The following is a 4,593-nucleotide window of genomic DNA, read 5'->3' as shown; positions in this document are numbered from 1 at the left end:
GTTATATAGTCATATGTATACTTCTGCCTTGTTTGATACAATATTTTAAGAATGAGAAAATAAGTAAGAAGAAAGGTATTCTTTTTTTTTTTTTTCACATAAACTGGTTATTTATTAGCATGGACCATTGAACAGTGGCTTCCAGCATGCTGGGAGTGAGGGGAGAGAGCTGGCAAGCAGTGGGTCTCACTTCTTTGACCCATTCTTGTTGAAGCCTCACTTGGCAGAGAAGCCATGAATAGGATTGGTCTTCATAGTCCAGCATTGGCTTAGTCTGCATGGCCACCCAGTCACGATCAAAGGTACGAGGGATGGGGTCATACACATGGCTCTTCTCCCAGATGAAAATGAGAGCAATGAAGCCGAGGAAGAACATGGCCATGCCCACAGCTGCCTTCCACTCACTGTGCTCGTGTGGTGCTTGCTCATGTTCATCTCAGCGAAGCTCTCATTACACTGGATGCAGCACAAGTGGACTTCCTTATCCCTGGACAGGCTGCTCCCTCCAGTCGGGCTGCTCCTTCTCCTCAGGGCCTTCTGCCTGGCACACAGCATCTTGACATGGGCCACAACAGGCAACGGGTAGTCACGCCGACCGACATAAGTAGGGGCAGCATAGTCTTCACTCTTCACAACACTCACATGTGCTCAAACACACAAGGAAGTGGAAATGGCTCTCTTGCCAGTTAGGGTGAGTGCCATGGTAGCCAACGTTCTGCCACCGCTGCCCTGCCAACAGCCGCGACGGCAAAAGCTGTGACCGCCCTGGCAACAGTTGCGACTCTCTTCACCCATGACTGCTTGCAACCAGAAGAGTACAGCCACACTGGAAGAGCCATTATTATTCTTATTGTTTGTTTGTTTGAAACAGGGTCTCTCTGTGTAGCCCTGGCTATCCTGGAACTCACTCTGTAGATAAGACTGGCCTCAAACTCAGAGATCCTCCTGCCTGTTTCCTGAGTGCTACGATTAAAGGTGTGCTCCCACCACACAGCAGAAAGGTTTTTTTTCCTTTCCTTTTCTTTTTTTTTTTTTTGTTTCTCTTTATTTTATTTTATTTTTTTTTATTAATTTATTCTTGTTACATCTCAATGTTTATCCCATCCCTTGTATCCTCCCATTCTTCCCCCCCCATTTTCCCATTATTCCCCTCCCCTATGACTGTTCTGAGGGGGATTACCTCCCCCTGAATATGATCATAGGGTATCAAGTCTCTTCTTGGCAACCTGCTGTCCTTCCTCTGAGTGCCACCAGCTCTCCCCCTCCAGGGGACATGGTCAAATGTGAGGCTCCAGAGTACGTGAGAGAGTCATATCCCACTCTCCACTCAACTGTGGAGAATGTTCTGACCATTGGCTAGATCTGGGTAGGGGCTTAAAGTTTACCACCTGTATTGTCCTTGGCTGGTGCCTTAGTTTGAGCAGGACCCCTGGGCCCAAATCTGCCTATCATAATGTTCTACTTGTAGGTTTCTAGGACCATCTGGATCCTTCTACTTTGCTATTCTCCCATGCTTCTCTCATCTAGAGTCCCACTAGGATGCCTTCCCCTCTGTCCCAGTTTCCTGGTAAGTGAAGGCTTTCGTGGGACATGCCCCTTGGGCTAGTATGCAGATATAAGTGAGTATATACCATTTGAGTCTTTCTGCTTCTGGGTTAACTCACTCATTATGATCATTTCTAGCTCAATCCATTTATCCACAAATTTCAGGAATTCCTTGTTTTTAATAGCTGAGTAGTATTCCATAGTGTATATGTACCACAGTTTCTTTATCCATTCTTCTACTGATGGACACTTAGGCTGTTTCCATGTTCTGGCTATTATGAATAAGGCTGCTGTGAACATGGCTGAGCAAATTTTCTTGTTGTGTGCTGGAGCATCTTCTGGGTATATTCCAAAAAGTAGAATAGCTGGGTCTTGAGGAAGCCCTATTCCCATTTTTCTGAGATAGCACCAGATAGATTTCCAAAGTGGCTGTACTAGTTTGCATTCCCACCAGCAATAAAGGAGTGTTTTCTCTCCCCACATCCTTGCCAGCATGTGGTGTCAGTTGAATTTTTGATATTAGCCATTCTGATTGGTGTAAGATGGAATCTCAGAGTTGTTTTGATTTGCATTTCCCTGATGACTAAGGAGGTTGAACATTTCTTTAAGTGTTTCTCAGCCATTTGATATTCCTCTGTTGAGAATTCTCTGTTTAGTTCCAAGCCCCATTTCTCAATTGGGTTATTTGGTTTGGTGGTGTTTAATTTCTTCAGTTCTTTATATATTTTGGATATTAGACCTTTGTCAGATGTAGGGTTGGTGAAGATCTTTTCCCAGTCTGTAGGCTGTCGCTTTGTTCTCTTGACAGTGTCTCCTGCCTTACAGAAGCTTCTCAGCCTCATGAGGTCCCATTTATTAATGGTTGACATTAAGGCCTGGGCTGTTGGTGTTCTGTTCAGGAAGTTGTCTCCTGTGCCACTATGTTCCAGGCTCTTCCCCACTTTTTCCTCTAAGTGACTTAGTGTCTCTGGTTTTATGTTGAGGTCTTTAATCCACTTGGATTTGAGTTTTGTGCAAGGTGACAAATATGGGTCCAGTTTCATTTTTTACACATAGACCTCCAGTTAGACCAGCACCATTTGTTGAAGATGCTATCCTTTTTCCATTGAATGGATTTGGCTTCTTTGTCAAAAATCAATTGACCATATGTGTGTGGATTCATATCTGGGTCTTCGATTCTATTCCACTGATCAACCAGCCTGTTGCTGTGCCAGTACCATGCTGTTTTAATTACTATTGCTTTATAGTACAGTTTGAGATCAGGTATGGAGATTCCTCCGGAGCACCTTTTATTGTACAAGATTGTTTTAGCTATTCTTGGTTTTTTGTTTTTCCATATGAAGTTCAGAATTGAACTTTCAATGTCTTTAAAAAATTGTGTAGGTATTTTGATAGGGATTGCATTGAATCTGTAGATTGCTTTTGGTAGGATGGCCATTTTTACTATGTTAATTCTCCCGATCCATGAGCAAGGAAGACCATTCCATCTTCTCAGGTCATCTTCAATCTCTTTCTTCAGAGTTTTGAAAATTTTTTTCAAACAAGTCCTTCACTTGCTTAGTTAGAGTGACTCCTAGATATTTTATATTGCCTGTGACTAATGTGAAGGGTGTGGTTTTCCTAATTTCTTCCTCTGCAAGCTTGTCATTTGTGTATAGGAAGGCTACAGACTTTTTTGAGTTAATTTTGTATCCAGCCAATTTGCTGACGGTGTTTATCAGCTGTAGGAGTTCTCTGGTGGAATTTTGAGGGTCACTTATGTACACTATCATATCATCTGCAAATAGGGATAATTTGACTTCCTCCTTTTCCATTTGGATACCCTTCATCTCCTTTTGTTGTCTTATTGCTCTGGCTAGAACTTCGAGTACTATATTAAAGAGATATGGAGAGAGTGGGCAGCCTTGCCTTGTTTTCAATTTTAGAGGAATTTCCTTGAGTATCTCACCATTTACTTTGATTTTGGCTATTGGCTTGCTGTATATAGCCTTTATTATGTTGAGGAAAGTGCCTTGTATCCCCAATCTCTCTAAAACTTTAAACGTGAATGGGTGTTGGATTTTATCAAATGCTTTCTCTGCATCCATAGAGATGATCATGTGGTTTTTTATTTTCAGTTTGTTTATATGGTGGATTACATTGATGGATTTCCGTATATTAAACCATCCCTGCATGCCTGGAATGAAGCCTACTTGGTCATGATGAATGATATCTTTGATGTGTTCTTGTATTTGTTTTGCAAGTATTTTATTTAGTATTTTTGCATCGATGTTCATAAGAGAAACTGATCTAAAATTCTCTTTCTTTGTTGAGTCTTTGTGAGGTTTAGATATCAATGAGACTATGGCCTCATAGAATGAATTTGGTAATTTTCCATCCATTTCTATCTTTTGGAGTAGCTTGAATAGTATCGGTATTAGCTCGCCCTTGAAGGTCTGGTAGAATTCTGCAGTGAAACCATCTGGCCGTGGGCTTTTTTTGGTTGGGAGACTATTGATGATTGCTTCTATTTCTGTAGGGGAAGTGGGACTATTTAGCTTGTTTATCTGTTCTTCACTCAACTTTGGCAAGTGAAATTGATCAAGAAAATCGTCCATTTCCCTTAGATTTTCAAATGTTATGGTGTATATGCCTTCAAAGTAGGATCTTATGATTCTTTGTATTTCTTCAGTGTCTGTTGTTATGTCTCCCTTTTCATTTCTGATTTTGTTGATTTCAATACTGTCTCTCTGCCTTTTAGTTAGTTTGGCTAACGGTCTGTCTATCTTGTTGATTTTCTCAAAGAATCAGCTCTTGGTTTTGTTGATTCTTTGGACTGTTTTCTTAGTTTCTAATTTGTTAATTGCACCCCTGAGTTTGATTATTTCCAGACGTCTACTCCTCTTGGGTGTTTCTGCTTCTTTTTTTCCTAGGGCTTCCAGTTGTGTCATTAGGATGCTTATGTGCGATGTTTTCAATTTCTTTTTAAAGGCACTTAGTGCTATGAATTTTCCTCTTAGCACTGCTTTTAATGTATCTTACAATTTTGGGTATGTTGTTCCTTCATTT

The 4,593-nt window shown here is 41.0% G+C and overlaps 1 pseudogene; it reads right to left on the bottom strand.

Moving 5' to 3' along the window:
* Positions 1–216: 216 nt before the first annotated feature.
* LOC127199618 (cytochrome c oxidase subunit 4 isoform 1, mitochondrial-like) lies at positions 217–795 on the bottom strand (annotated as a pseudogene).
* Positions 796–4,593: the final 3,798 nt, after the last annotated feature.

Source organism: Acomys russatus, chromosome 15 (assembly GCF_903995435.1).
Source record: "Acomys russatus chromosome 15, mAcoRus1.1, whole genome shotgun sequence".
NCBI lineage: Eukaryota > Metazoa > Chordata > Mammalia > Rodentia > Muridae > Acomys > Acomys russatus.
This window is presented reverse-complemented; position numbering and strand designations above follow the sequence as displayed.